The following is a 16,526-nucleotide window of genomic DNA, read 5'->3' as shown; positions in this document are numbered from 1 at the left end:
CTTGCTCACTACTCCCATTGAATATGCAATGTCTAGTCATGTGCATACCATGGCATACATCAAACTGCCAACTACTGAAGCATAAGGAATCCTGCTCATATCTTCCTTCTCCTTGTCATCACTAGGACATAATTCAATACTCAGCTTGAAATCGGTTGCGAGGGGTGTACCAACTGGCTTGGCATCCTTCATATTAAACCTATTAAGCACCTTCTTGATATATTTTTCTTGTAACATCCACAACCTTTTTTTTTCCTGTCACATGTAATCCTCGTGTCAAATATCTGTTGTGCTAGTCCCAAATCCTTCATTGCAAATTTGTTGCCCAAATCTTTCTTCATCCTATTGATCTTATTCTTATCATGCCCAACAATCAACATGTCATCCACATATAACAATAATATGATATACTTTCCTTGATCATACCTCTTGATATAAACGCAATGGTCAACTTCCAACCTATGAAATCCATGTTCCAACATGAATGAATCAAATTTCTTGTACCATTGTCAAGGTGCCTGTTTCAACCCATAGAGACTCTTCTTCAACCTACAAACAATGTCTTCTTTGCATTTTTCTATGAAGCCTTTTGGTTGCTCCATATAAATTTCTTCCTCCAATTCATCATGAAGGAAAGTAGTTTTTACATCTAACTATTCACATTCTAAGTCTAAAGCAGCAACAAGACCAACAATGACTTTAATGGATGACATTTTAACAATAGGTGAGAAAATTTCAGTGAAGTCAATACCTTCTTTTTGGGTAAATCCTTTCACCACCAGCCTTGCTTTATACCTCTTCTTCTTTTCTTCACCTTCTTGCTTAATCTTGTAAACCCATTTGTGTTGTAGAGCCTTTCTTCTTTTTGGGAGGTTTACCAACTCCCAAGTTTTATTTTTCAACAAAGAGTTCATTTCTCCTTCCATTGCTTTCTTGAATTCTTTACTGTGCTCAACTTTACAAGCTTCTTGAAAACAATTAGGCTCAACTTCATCAATCAAAAAAATATAGTTTGAAGGAGGATACCTTTGTGAAGGCTTATGAGGCCTAGAAGATCTACGAACCAAGTTGAATCTCTTGTAAAGGCTCCTGCAAGATTCCTTCTTCTTGGTGTTCTTCATTTTCCACTTGTTGTTCTTCCTGCTCCTGAATTTGCTGTCCATTTTCTTGCATTGGTGGGATGTCTTCATGTTGCTCTTCAAACATGTCAATAACTTTATTGACCTCTAGCTCACCTACAGTCCTCTTAAACATTTCTGACTCATTAAATATAACATCCCCACTTCTAATAATTTTATGTTTCACTGGATCCCATAGACAATAACCAACTTCTTCTTTCGCATATCCCAGAGAAATGCATTTCATAGATTTATTATCTAGCTGAGTTCTATTTTCTTTGGGAATATGTACAAATTCTTCACATCCAAAAATTTTCAAGTGAGAATAATTCAACTTCTTACCAGTCCAAACTTCTTCAGGGATACTGCCATCCAAGGCTGTAGTTGGAGATCTATTTATGAGGTAGCAAGCGGTCATCACTGCTTCAACCCAAAAATTCTTCTCCAAACCAGAATCAGAGAACATACTTCACACATTTTCCATAATGGTGTTATTCATCCTTTCTGCAACACCATTCTGTTGAGGAGTACTAGGCACAATCTTCTCATGCTTTATGCCAAACTTGTTACAATATTCCTTGAATGCACTTGAGCAATATTCTCCACCATTATCTGTTCTCAAACACTTGAGCAATTTGTTAGTCTCTCTTTCAACAACAACATGGAATTTTTGAAATATTCCAAACACTTCACTTTTACTTTTCATAGGATATGCCCAGACCTTCCTAAATGCATCATCTATAAATGTTACAAAATATGATGCTCCTCCTAATGATTTGATGTTAACAGGCCCAAACACATCTGAGTGTATAAATTCTAGCACATGTTTCTTTCTATCATGGCCACCTCTAAGGGATGAAGCCCTTCTTTGTCTACCATATATACAATTCTCACAAAGATCAAGATTGTAGGATTTCAAACCTGGCAATAAATTTTTACCAACAAGGATTTTTAAGCCCTTCTTGCTCGTGACCCAAGCGCTTATGCCACATATGTGCTCAATTTCCTTCTTATGTGGTAGCAACCAAATCTGATTTTCCTATCAGTGCCTTCAAAGTGTATAATGTTCCTGTCTTAGGTCCTTTGGCCACGACCAATGCTCATTTGCTAATTTTTCAGCCTCCTTTTCCAAAGCTTGTGAAATAACCTTCATCATCTAGTCGTCCCATAGAGATCAAACTCATGCACATTTCTGGTACATGCCAGACTTGTTTCAAAAATATATCTTGTCCATCCTTCATCTTGATCTAGACATCTCCCACTCTAACCATACTGCAAAAATGATTATTCCCCAAATGCAGTTTACCATAATCACCAGGATTATATGCAATAAAACTATTTTTAGGTTACATGGTGATATGCCCTAGAGTCAAGGATCCAATCAAAGCTATGGCTAGATGTATATACACATGCATCCTCTCCTTAAACAGTAAACAACACATCACCATATGTGGCTACAACAGTAGTCTCACCTTCATTTATGCTGGATGACTTGTGATTTGTACTGGCTGGTCTCTGATCCTTTTATCCTTTCTTCTAGAATCGACATTCTTTCTTCATGTGCCTGGGTTTGCCACAATGAAAGCAGATAATCCTACCCCTCCTTGATTTTGATCGGCCTCTCGATCTTGATCTCCCTTGTCGAACTTGATCAATTCTCTTACCACGATCAGCTAGAGCTAAAGCTTCTCCTCCATGGTTTTGCGCAATTGACTTGTGCCACAGCTCCTCATTCATTAAACTGTGACAGCTCTCTATTTTATAATAGACCTTATAGGCCCTCTCTTGCAGAATTGAAGAGAATCAAACCGCTCAGCATCTGTGCCCCATAAAATTGCTTCCAACAGAGACAAACAATGTCGAGCAGTGACAGTAACGTGCGTCAAGAAAATGTGAATCAGAACAACTTGTTATTTATCTTTGTCTAAGATTTTTAGAGTTTGATAGAGTTTCAAGTCCACAAAATTGATGGCTACATTCAACCAAATAATCAAGAAAGACCGTCATCCGTCTGGCTTGTCGATGCGCTGATTCTTTCAGTTGTGGCATACAACGACAATCATCGGCAGGAACTTGAAACGTTGAACGCCACATTCAGCTTGCCAGAAATAGCGGTCTATCAATTTCTGAAAGAAGACAAGCTGCGAAAACAAGGCTTCGAGATCGGCTGAAAGCAAGTTCTCTTGATGCTGACAGAAGCTTCGATGAGGATACCCATGACTTCTCAAATGTGGATAAGTACCTGGCCTTTCATTTTAGTCAAGGTGTTTCCATGGATGACATAAACGGGAACAACCTTCTTAGCTTCAATCAAAATGCCTTTTTAGTTGAGATGAAGGAAGAAGAATCTAATCCAGAGCCGGAGGTCCATAGAACCACGGTTAGCATTTTTCTTCCTGATGGCAGGGATATGAAGAGTAAATTGAGTAGTATTCGGATTCATCTTAGGGAGTTCGAACTCGAGACTCCTGATTCTACTAAAGACCTCCCGGAAGGGCCTATAATGATGAATATTTTGAATAGACGCAAAAATCAAAAGGATTTCCAAAGCTAGGTTGTGTGCTTAATCTTTGATAAGCGTACGCATGTGTCTACTCTCATACCTATTAGGCATAAACCTAGGTAGATTTTCTCGCAGGTGGAACACACTTTTCCTAACATTTTTCACTTATTATGCAATTTCGAAAATATTATGCATTCAAATAGAAAATGAAGGAACCTGGCCGATAACACAATTTATTTTATTTTATTTTATTTTTGGGAATTTTTTCTATTTTCTAGGTAAAATTTGGCCTAGTTACACTACTTTGTTAAATTATGTTAGTTAAATTGGACAAGTTTTGAAAAGAGTATTTTAACGAGGCTACAATTTTGTTTGGAAAATAGTGGAAATTCTGGCAAGATTTTGAACAAAATCTGATAGAAATTTTAGGAAATTTGGATTACAACTATCAAGATTTAAGATTTTAGGTGCTCCAAAGGTTTTGATGTGCTGAATCCATTTCCATCATAAAAAAAATGATTTAAACACTCTTATAGATGTTTTTGTTTTTAAATGGCCAAATTCTAGCAAAAAATAACTTTCCAAGCAAATTTGTGTCATCGGTAGACAACACCCTTTTCAAAATGTGAAACGGTCAAGTAAATTTGCAATTGGCAATAAATCAAAGATGATGTTATCAATAAATCATGATTACAAGTCATGGGTTGCCCTTGTCATTTTCTTCTACAAAACTTTCCACACCACCAACTAGAGAGATGATAATTTTGTGGTAGCTATGCTAGTACCCTATATATACAACGCCTACCATACTTAGCACAATTGTGTGATATGCCCATTACCATTATAAGCTCAATTGAAATTCATTTTATTGAAGTTATATTGTTTTAACTTGTCTCCCAACAATTTTCAATGGGGCAAAGAACACTGACAACTTTCGTTTGGATGACAATGACAATAACATTATTAACAATTAATGTCTATCTTCAAGGTAACATGTCACTCCCACAATTAATCTACAATATCACCATGCACATTTATTATAAAATTGTTGTTATTTTGATAATTGTGGAAGGTACGACAATGTTTGTCAAGATCCAATGCTAATACATAGTTAGGTGGCAGACATTCTAGGTGGCAGGAAGCAATTAGGACATGACGAACTTGAGTTCGAATTTTCCAACCATTATCGGAGGCTTTCATTGTGTGGAAGTGGTTATATGTGTTCTTACTTTGCAACTTCACACATATAATCATTTTTGGAGGCTCTCATTATACAAAGGTGGTTATATGTGTTCTTACTCCACAACTATGCACAATTAGGAATTACAATGGATTTGTGAAATTCAAGAAAAATAAATCGAAAGAGTGATCCAGATTTTTGAAGGAACGAAATGAAATACATATATAAATAGAAACATAGTGATACAACAAAAATAGAACTTCAATTCATTAATAATAAAATACTTAAAATTGTTTGCATGAAGAATGGAAATAAACTAGCTCACGTGATGATAGCTTATCTTTGAGAAGAGATGTGGCATATACATGTCTTATGAAATGTGTTACAATGAGGCTCGAATGCCTATTTATTATTGATAAATAATGGAAAACCCTAAACAGCCAAAAACCTAACCCTAGGAGATGAAGTGCCAAAAGTCAGTGGGCCCCATTGGGGTAAATTGGTGCATCAACTTCTCGAGTTTGTAACTTTGGCATACAATCTCTGTTTGAGTGTATGATACCTCGCTAGAAATATCTAATTGAAGAATACAAATTTTAACTACAAAACCCTACAATATGCTTCTCGTTTACCTGTTTTCCAAAAAAATCATCCTTTAGGGCCTCAAAACGGCTCTCGAAGTTCAAGACCAGAAAAATTTCCAAAAATAGTAAATTATGCTACAATTAAGGAAATTAAAAGAAAAAATGATGGGGGTCCAAGTAGAATAGGGCGGTGGCCACCAATATCCACCTGGATAAGTCCTCCCCCCATAGGAAGCAATTGTCCCCATTGCGTTGAGTGCTTCCATGAGATGGGGAAACTTTTGTTGAACTTGGTCCCTGGTGAGTCACTAGCCTTAGTGCCGGAGTTGATCAGATTTGACAACTCGATATAATAGGATTTTCTGCTAGCGAGTGTTATTGATCTGCATGTCCATGATCCAATCAGTTGTGTCTTGTTCCATGCAGTCTAGGTTTAGCTCTGTTGGTGTGAGTTGTTCTGCAATGTTTGATGTGTCCAGTAATGGTGGAAAGTATGGTTGAAGGCGGTCCACATTAAACACTGAGTGCAAGCCAAGGAATGGGGGAATGTTGAGCTCAAAAACATTGTCTTACATAGCCTTGGTGATGATGTAAGGCCCGTATCAGAGTGGTTTGAGCTTTCGATGGGCTCCAGTAAGGCATTCTTTTTGCAAATGCAATGAAAATTTGTCACCCACTTGAAATATGGGGCACCCAATGTTGATCATATCATTGTTTATATTTGGAATTGGATTTCTCCAAGATGTCATGAACCTGTTAGTGTATGTGCTAAATGCATTCAATAAACCTGGCGGCTTTGTCATATTTGAACTCAACATGGACATATTCTTCCATCGTAGTTGCAAAAGGCAGTGCAACACTAAGGGGGCATAATGGTTGAAATCCCAGACCCACTTCAAAGGGGCTATGGTGAGTCAAGTTATGGAGAGTTCTATTATAGTTGTGTTACACATAGGGAAGACTCTCATCCCATGTTTGCGGTTTCTTAGAGTTGTACATGTGTAGTATGTGCACAATCATCATGTTGACGACCTTTGTCTAGCCATCAGTCTAGGGGTGGAATGCAATTGACTTGGTGAGCTAGATTTCCAACAATGACCAAAGGATTGTCCCAATCTTATATAATGGTCTGCGTGATCCCAAATTTTACCCACACACGTTCAAATAATTGTCTGGCAATGGCCTTTGTTGTGATACTCTTCTTGCAGGAAACTAATATGGCCATCTTAGAAAATATGTCGATGACCACAAATACACAGTCGTTGCCATGCTTGGTAGAAGGAAGGCCAAACATATAATCCATGGAGATAGATTCCCAAGGCTAACTAGGAGTAGGCATATGAGTATACAAGTCTTTCTTCTTAATAATTGGCTCAGCAATGGCATAGGCAGTGTAAGATCTGATGTATTTTCCAACATCCTATTGGAGATTTGGAAAATAAAAATACTTTTGTAATATGATCACAATTTTCTTTGTACCAAAGTGTCCTGCGACCCAACTATAGTGCGCCTCCCAAATCATCTTGGCACGTTGTTGTAGCGGCTACAACCACCCTCCAAAATTTTTCCTTAGCCTGTTTTGGAGCCTCTCTACCAACCTTTCACAGAACTTTTTCTTGCTTCGTTAAGTACTCAAGCTTCATGTGCTTTCCTCACACAAAGGCAGCCTATCGATCACAGTTGATCCATTCCCCTCACGAGCTGCTCACCCGGACTTGGTCCAGCTGCATACTGAGTAGCTTCCCCTTGAAAATTGTGCATTTCTGGAGGGAAACCAACCTTCCCTCCAGGAATTGCGCAATCCTCTTTGACAGCCTGCTGGGCTCCAAGATTGCGCAATCCTGCTAACCAACCCTCCTAGCAGGATTTGCACAAATTTTCCCAACAATAGGTTGTTCAGCCCAGGATTTGTGAAAATCTGGGCAGCAGTCAGTTGCTCTGCCTAGAAATTTTGCAAACCTCCTTGGCAGTCAGCCCAGCTCCCAGCCAGGAATAAGCATTTTTCCCAAGCAGTTGAGTAGTTGCATGCATGAACAGTTGGTTGACCAGTTCCACCTAAGACCGAGGAAACTTGACTTGCATGCATGCATGACTTGATCTTCCCAGAATAGCAAGAGACAACATGCAAAAGGCATCCCATGATTTAGGGAGTTATTTTTAGCAGACGGGGGTTACATGCAAAGTTGTTTTAGAAGTTCCCCTCCAATTTTCACTTTTTCCTAGATTTGTGGCATGCGTGTCATGAGACCAAACTTATTTATTCGACGCATCAAAGTTCATTCATTCACATTGATCTTGGAGCTCTAACATCCCACAGTACATCTAAGACTCTTCGACACATCTGGCTCAGCTATTCACAGGTAAGTGGCCTCAACTTGTCTTTTTCAGCATTTCTGTCTCTTTTTGTGTATATTCACTTGTGTGAGTGTTGTTTGCTTGATTTCTTTGAACACCTGTTGTCATTTACATCTATTCTAGCTTTTCCTAGCTCTGTTTTAGTTTTCGTTGCTATCTCACTACTGTCGCACGGACGTTCGCCCAACTGACAAACTGCCTCACCCACATGCACGTTGATCTGTTTGCTGAATCTTTCATTCATGTTTTGCATGCAGTGTCAATCACTTCTGCTATCACTTAGTGTCGCCATGCATTTCATTCTCTTAGTTGCTTTCCGTTGCTCGTCAGCAAGTCAAGCCAACCTTGGCCCGAGCTCGGCCTTCACCAAGGCTGCTTTGCGTAATCTGGGAAGGAAAACTCACCTGTCTCTCCAGATTTGTGCATTCTTGCCCAACACTGGCCTCGAGGACTGTTTTACGCATTTCTGGAGGATAGTGGCTGCTTGGCCCAAGAAATTTGCAAATCTGTCCTTGGGCCAGCAGTCCTTCCTAACTAGGATTGTGCCTTGCGCAATCCCAACAGCCAGCTGCCTGACTGGATTGCGCATTTCGCAGATCCAGTAGCCAGTCCAACGTCCCAGATAGCCCAGACTACCTTTTATGTAGTTCTGGTAGCCATTCACCTAGCCTCTTAGTGAAATTTGCGCAATCTTGCTCATTAGTTCCCCAGATATGTGTTGGGTCCTTCCTCGGATTTGGTTTGTTTTCACTGACATATTTCTTGCCATCCATGCTACTTGTTTTCGGATCTTTCAGGTGTTCATCTATCTCAATGGATTCCAAGAGAAAAGGTGTTAGGATATTCCGACACATAGGATATAGTTAAGTTCAACTTGGTCTAGTATAGAGTTAGGTTAGAGTTAGGTAAAGTGTGTTTCTTTACCGTTGTACATTTTGTAACTTACAATCCGACGGTCACGATATGTAGTGATCCGACGGTTCACTCTCACCTCGGTATTACCGACACTTGATCCGTGGCTTGACACCCGATTGGTCCATGAGCTCTATTTAAAGCGCATGGAGGGTCATTGTTCGGGTAATCCATGCATGAGAGAAGCTTATGTAAATTTTCATTCTTTGATTAATAAATTGCCTGTAGTACCCACGTTGGGACAGGCCGTGGACTGTTTCCCTCCTTGCACTTTGAGGGTTTTAACCACGTCAAAAATACTGGTGTATTGATTTGAGATCTGGTTGTGAGCGGTGTCCTTTTGGTGTTCTTTCTGAGGAACTTACCCTGTAAATTCTTACATGGTATCAGAGCTATTTGAGGGCCGCGTCCGTTGGTGATCCAAATCTGAAGTCGGTAGAACTGCATGCGGCTGTCGTTTCCTAGATCTGCTGTTTCTGACTGCTTTCGGGCCGAGAGGACTGCTCTGTTGCGTTCGGAGCATCTGTTCCAGTGAGGAACCCCTTTCGTTTCACGCGAAAAGGTTTCCGGTAGCCCTAGCTGCGTCATTTTTCAGATCGGGAGTGCAATATTGTCCAACAGATGATCAGGTTGCAGACATCTTCACAAAGGCTCTCACAGAGGCGAAGTTCACTAAACTTCGATATATGCTTGGAGTTCAGGAAGTTGTCACTAAGGGGGGATAGGCTCTAGTGCCTCCTTCCTTCTCCTATTGTGTCATATTTGTAAATCCTTCAATCCTATCCCAAGTTGTTCTTAAGGGGGGATGTTAGGATATTCCGACACATAGGATATAGTTAAGTTCAACTTGGTCTAGTATAGAGTTAGGTTAGAGTTAGGTAAAGTGTGTTTCTTTACCGTTGTACATTTTGTAACTTACAATCCGACGGTCACGATATGTAGTGATCCGACGGTTCACTCTCACCTCGGTATCACCGACACTTGATCCGTGGCTTGACACCCGATTGGTCCATGAGTTCTATTTAAAGCGCATGGAGGGTCATTGTTCGGGTAATCCGTGCATGAGAGAAACTTATGTAAATTTTCATTCTTTGATTAATAAATTGCCTGTAGTACCCACGTTGGGACAGGCTGTGGACTGTTTCCCTCCTTGCACTTTGAGGGTTTTAACCACGTCAAAAATACTGGTGTATTGATTTGAGATCTGGTTGTGAGCGGTGTCCTTTTGGTGTTCTTTCTGAGGAACTTACCCTGTAAATTCTTACAAAAGGATCTCAGGTCACTAATGGTATTGCAGTTGGAGCAGCAGTTGAGCAGGTGTCCTCTAGTCTACCGATCTACGAAGATACGAAGTTGTATCTGGACAAGGACATCAAACTGAAGTGGCAAGAGGTGAATGAAACATTCGCAGGTACTTTTGGGGAAGACCTTGAAGACCGTTAGGTGTACGTGAACATCCATAAGTCCGACTTGTACCAGATTGCATGCAGATACCTTGCGTTCCCATGCACGGACATGATTCATTAGATCATCTCTCACACTGACCTTGAGACGATAACCTTAAGCAGTGTCAGTGGGACAAAGCTTGCAACCTTCTGGGCACAAGATTGCAACGAGATGTATCAAATGTCTGAGCCCATGACTGTCATGACTCCTCCATTCAGCTTGCCCACCAGCAGAGCTCACTCCAGAGACATTCTAAAGGATTGGGTAAAGTATCCAACTCGCTTCAGGATGACACCCAACCAGATCTACATGACAAAGATATTGAGGAAGGCGTACCAATACTTGGTCATATTCGCATGTTGACTGAGTGGCAAAGCAAGCACTGAAACCTTTCCTCAAAGTTGTGTGATCACATTGGACTGACTGGCTAGAGAAGGAAGACCATGCAACTGGTCTGGCATACTGGCTCACAAGCTAAAGGAACAAGTCACGAAGGCTCGATAGTCACCCGAGGGTATGCATGCAAAGATTTATATGTCGCTTACATTCTAGATGCAGTCTATGCCCAACATGAGTTCCCAGGGTTGGAGTGAGCATGGTCACGAGCGGAGACTGTTGGGAACATGTATTTCAAGTTGTTGTTCGAATGCAGCTTCAGAGGAGTGATCATACAGTTCTCTGACCATTTTATCACCCTAGTGCATAGGTTGATATTTGAACAGGATCCACCCTGCATGTCAGAAGAAGCAATGATGGCATTGCTAGGCATTGTAGATTGGGATGCCTCACCGTCCGACACATTGATCCAAGTGTTCAGTGTGGAGAAGTCTCTGCATGTTCTGCCAAAGTTCGCCTTGGATGTGCTTGTCATGCAGGAGGTAGCGTACCACATCTCGGCAGGATTAACAGCTAGACTGCAATGGAAGAAGAATGCACCTTGGGCCACTCTTCCATTGTGGATTGGGTTATATGAGATTCAGAGTATCAAGCAAACGGATGTCGAAGCAGAACAGATGAGGAAGTATCCTTTCGACCTCCGAAGCTTCAACCCGTATGACCCACATTGCATTGTGAACGATCATTGGGCGAGAGTTCAGTTCAACTGGATCCATGGGGCATGTCATTAGACCAAAGAAGACTCATGGAGGTACTGCTACATTTCCTCCAAACCCAATGAACAGCTCAGATTCGTCGTAGAGTGGTTAGCAAAGCAGCATGAAGCAGCATCACGGAGAGCACCAATAGTAGCAGCAGCAACAGAGGCAGCAAATCCAAGCATACCTGTGCACGACAAAGGGAAGAGGAAGATAATCGACTGCATGGAGGAGGATCATAACTACAAGTTTTGAGCAGATCCACTTGTAGAACAAGCAGCTATGGCTATTTAGGCAAAGAGGTAGCAGCACGACAAGCGCATCACGTGAAGGCAGAGGGATAAGACGAGAATGGAAGAAGTAGAGAAGGAGTTGCACGCACTAAGGGAGAAACTCAGGAAATAACAAGAGATGCGCCAACAAGAGAAGGAAGCGTAACAACAGAAGATTTAGAAGGGGGTGCATCATGTGCAGATAGACGAAGTAGCGCCCGTACAAGTAGTTGATTCATCTGAACAGTTGGCATCAGGTGAATAGGGTGAACCATCGCAGGGGAAAGAATTTGCTCATGAGATAGAACAGGCGCTTGAACAGTTGGATGCATACATGGAGCAGCAGGAGTTGGAACAGGATACCGACCTCATGCCTCATCACAAAGAGGTCGACTCACCTGCTTCATTACATCCTGATGATGAGCAAGTCTCAAATGACCAAGGGGGCATTGAGATCCTTAGTGGTTAGCTAGAAGCAGAGATGCACAACATCTCCTTTGACGAATCTCATCACAGAGTTGTGTAGTCTTAGAGAGTACCGACTCCGGAGGACCAAACATCCCCTGCGCAATTTGAAGAGCAAGTGATCATGATTGATGTGCACAAGCATCCAGCTGCTTTGGCCGATGCAACTAGAGTGTATGCCGAAGCCACTAGCTCAAGTGTTCATTTTCTCATAGCTGAGAATGAGTGAATGGTGAAGGAACTATAGGTGGCCAAGCAGGGAGGAGACTTGGTGACAATGTCTGCCCGAGCTGAACTGAAGAAGGCAATACTAGATGAAGTATTTTCCTTGGACACAGTTATGCGAGCATTGTACTCCAAGTTTGGTATCGTTCATCAAGCAGTTGTTCATCTCCATGGACGGTAGCAACGATGTGCGAGAAGAGCACGCATCTTGAAGACCATACATGTTGTTGTTGATAACATGCAAGCATCGACGTTGAAGTACAATGGAACCTCGCTTCACTTGCCAAAGATGATGAAGGCCAATGCGGTTGAGATGCAAGCACGTATCCGGAGTTAGATTTGGAACTATGAAGACCTACCACAACTCATCACTATCATACAAGTTTCCCATGCATGAGTATTCAAAAGTATGGATGTTATAGTGCACACTCATACGGTCCCATCACTTGGGACTCTCACCTAGGCGAAGACAAAGATGTAGGTCCGGCAGGAGCTTGACTCATACTTAGATGCGTTGATGCGCACCGCCACCAGCCCAAACTTGGCAAGGAAGCTTTGTGGAAGCTTTGCCTTAGAACTTGGCTAGACAAGAAGCCCCCTCACAATATAAAAGCTCTCACTATGATTGTTTGTTGGGGCATCTGGCTAGAGAGAAATAGCACAATCTTTGCAAATCAAGGAAAATTTTACATCATAGTTGCAATACATAGTCTAGCCCTTCAAACTTCTCTTCCAATACATCAGCCCACTATGAGAATCTAGAACTGTGTTGAAGTTGAAATTGCAAAAGAAAAACCATGGGCCTTCTTTGATAGAGCATCACAACAAAATTATTCTTTGGGTAGCTTAGGAGGCATTATCTATCTAACAAATACTCATTTTTTTTCTCTTTCTTTTGCAACATTAGGAAGGCTTCAAGCAATTATGTTGAATTATTTGCACTAAAATTACTATTACAATTGGTTTATTTTCTTCATATCCGAGATCGCAATATCTTTGGAGATTCCTTGGTTGCTATAAAATGGATGCAGGGAATAACTAGACTGAGAAACTATAGTCTCCTTTGTTGAATGGTGTTGTCATTGATGTCAACATCGATCTTTGAACACTCTTAATATTCGTCTATAGATTGCATTGATTGGAAGCTCCAATGATCACGAAACCCTAGAAGGAAGAGAAGAAAGTAAGCCCCTGCAATGTGGTCATGATACCCTTTGTTTTATGAGGAATTTGGATGTAAGGATCAGTGTTTTTGGGTTTAAGACCATCTTCATTTGATTCTCCTCATCGTACTGATTCCAATGGTAGGAGGCATGCCACATAACTCCTCACGGTTGAGAAGATATGCTTGATCAAAGTTTGTGCCCCGAAAGCATGGTCAAGGTTCCCACAATAAGATGATGAAGGAAACTAAATGGTTGGCTAAATATTATATATATATATATATATATATATATATATATATATATATATATATAGGTTAAATCATGAAGGTCCTGTCAACTCTTAAATTAAGAATTAATCAGCTGGTTAAGAAGGTTTATTATTGAAGAAATAAAATATGTTTTTTGTAGGTTAATTCGGCTTGCAAAGGAGGTTAAGTTGGCCTTCAAGGGTGTTAAAATTGGCTCCAAAATATTTCAAATTTGAATATTTAAAGTTCAAATATTGTATGGTCAACTCTTTTTTTTTATGGGCATGTCAGCGACTTAGCCCCCCCTATTGAGCCCCTTCATCTTCTATAAATATGAGGCTCAACTCCTTTCATAAAGACAATAATACAAGCTTATCTTCCTGTGTTTACTCACTTTGAAATTTCGAAGGCCTAGGGAAAACGTGAGAAGGCCAAAGTCTGAGGTTCTATTGGGTTTATTACTTTGATATTTTGTGGTGGTTATTCGTGACCAAATCTGAAGATTTCATTGGGCAGTAAATTTTCCTGAGGCCTGATTTCAGTCTATCCCTCAGGCTTATCTGTGGTAGTTCGTTGGATTTCTGTGGCAGTGCTCTAAAGTATTTCGGCCCCCTTCTCTGTGGTAGATGAGGCTTACTTCGGCCCCTTTTAGGTCTGCGTTGAAATCTTTCTTTTGTGACTATTCTTTGGAATTTAGAAGGCTTGTTATGATTCGTTCTAAGGCAGAATTTTCGCTTATTCTGAGGCTATGTCTGAATTGTCTGAGGCACTTTTCGTTGGTCTTTTTTGAGGCTCAGATCTGGTTCCCTGAGGCCCATTTCGACTTGCCTGAGTTCACCATCTGAGGCACGGTCTTGTGATTATTTTCGGTCTCCCTTGACAAGGATCTCTGCGGCTACCTATAGCATCTATTCGGCCTGCTCAGCAGAGTTTTATCTGAGGCTATTTCTCTCTATTAATGATGTAAGTTTGGCCCTCTTCCTGAGGTGGCTCTAAGACCAAATTTCAGCCACTGAAGAAAAAAATTATCCATGCGGACAAGGTAACACTTCTGTGAACTTGAAGTTAATTTTCACATTATCTTGGGGAGGGTTCTTCACAGGTTTTTCAGAAGTTTTGAAGCAATTTTTCTGAGGAAATTTTTACTACATTTTTGAACCCTAATCCAAGGACTCTGAGGCATTTTCATTGTTTTCCTAAGGCTTATTTTGTTGGCATCCGACAAATTCTGTTAAGGGTAAGAAGCACCCTGGTCAGGGCTTGATCTAAGGATTTTTGAGTTAGTGTTCAAAAGAGTTTTGTTGAACCACTTCAGTCATTGAATAGCAGTGTGTTAAGTTAAAAATCTTGTTTGAATCATCTCAAGGAGAGTACAATCTGAGCCTTGCCCTATACAACAAACACTGAAGACATTTGTGACATCCTCAAATATTGCAATCAAAGATATATCAGTGACAGAAGGAAAGGGCAGAAAAGAGACATCTCCAAATCAGTGACAAAAAGATCCATGAAGAAGGAAATCTGAAGTCTATCTAGACCTTTCTGAGGTCTGATCAAGGGTCTATTCAAAGGGCTGACAAAAGTCTATAAAGAAGCAGACTTGAGTGGAATAAATATCTAGACTAAGGCAAGTAGTTGAAAGAGAATCGACTGTGAGTCAAGTTTCTTCATTTCCTATGGTATGATCTTTTCAGACAAAGGAAAGGGCAGACTTGAGATCTCTCAAAGGCATCGTCAGGAACAACACTTGGCAGTTAGTGGCACTCTTCATATCAAGAATCTTCAGGTGTGAGACATGTTATGTTCAAATAGTTGAGGCAAGAATTTGTTAGGAGAAGTATACAAGGAGCAGACTGTATATATAAGTAGGGACAGAACCAAAGTGTTTTTTATCATTCTATAGCAGAGCTAATGACCACTTGTTGCTAATGCATTCCAGAGAGTTTACCTTATAAAATTGTCTTGCATTTACATGATGATTTATTGAACACAAGTGTAATGACGTTTTCCTTTTGACATGCCACTAATTAGAGATTGTGTTGGCTATATAGTGTAATTCTACTACTGCCATTATCATATGCCATTGCCATGATTTGATGAAGTATTGAGCAGTCTGAGTATTTTGTATCATTGTTGGTCAGACTGTTGTCAAGAAGTTGCTAGGGTTTTATTCATATGGTGTTGACCATTGCTAATGAGAATATTGTTGAGCAAGGTTATTACCTAGGGTTTGAAACTAGATTTGAGCAGAATTTTTGTTGAATGTGTGTGCTGAACAAAGAAAGGTATTGAGCAAGATTGATCTTCTTGTTGTTGGTCAGAGTGGGATTTGTTGCTAGGATTTGATCTTTCTAGTGAGAAGAGAGAGTTGGTTGATATTTTTATGTTGATATTGATCACAAGTGGATCCAATCTGAGAATATATGAGATGTGGTCTGTTGTGGTGAATTGAATGTTGGAGCCTTCAGGGCAAGTGGTGGTTTTGTTGAGTAGGGTGGCAAGGTGGTGCAAGGCGAAGAGTGGAGTCTTCTTCAAGTTGGAGCCTCAGAACACTTCAAGGTGGTATGGTGGTGTTAGGGAAAATTGGAGCATGTGCAGGGCGTCAGAGCGTCCTTCCCGTTGGAGTTGGTAAATCAGGGTGTTGGAGCATCTTTTCAATTGGAGTTGATAAATCCAGGGCATTGGAGCATCCTTCCAGTTGGAGTTGGTAAACCAGGGTGTTGAAGCATCCTTTCAATTGGAGTTGGTAAATCAAGGGGTTGGAGCCTCCTTCTAGTGGTTGCTAGAGAATCCTAGAAGTTGGAGCTTCTTGTTGATATAATCATTAAAAGACCTATATTAAAGCGTTCAGTGGTTTTTGTTTGGGAAAGGTTTCCACCTAAAAATCTCGTGTACTATCATTGATATTGTGCATAGTTGAATGATGTTGCTGATTTATGTTTTGATCCGATGCTAATG

The 16,526-nt window shown here is 40.6% G+C and overlaps 1 long non-coding RNA gene across 1 annotated transcript; it reads left to right on the top strand.

Annotated features, from left to right (window-relative positions):
• Positions 1-13,956: 13,956 nt before the first annotated feature.
• LOC149197581 (uncharacterized) lies at positions 13,957-15,468 on the top strand. The gene is made up of 2 exons (XR_016254219.1): positions 13,957-14,220; positions 14,366-15,468. It is a non-coding gene; the product is annotated as an uncharacterized LOC149197581 (long non-coding RNA).
• Positions 15,469-16,526: the final 1,058 nt, after the last annotated feature.

Source organism: Pinus tabuliformis, chromosome 2_2 (genome assembly GCF_031772625.1).
Source record: "Pinus tabuliformis cultivar Carrire ecotype Pingquan chromosome 2_2, CPIR1, whole genome shotgun sequence".
Taxonomy (NCBI): Eukaryota; Viridiplantae; Streptophyta; class Pinopsida; order Pinales; family Pinaceae; genus Pinus; species Pinus tabuliformis.
The sequence above is the reverse complement of the archived record's forward strand: the minus strand, read 5'-3'. Positions and strand labels throughout refer to the sequence as shown.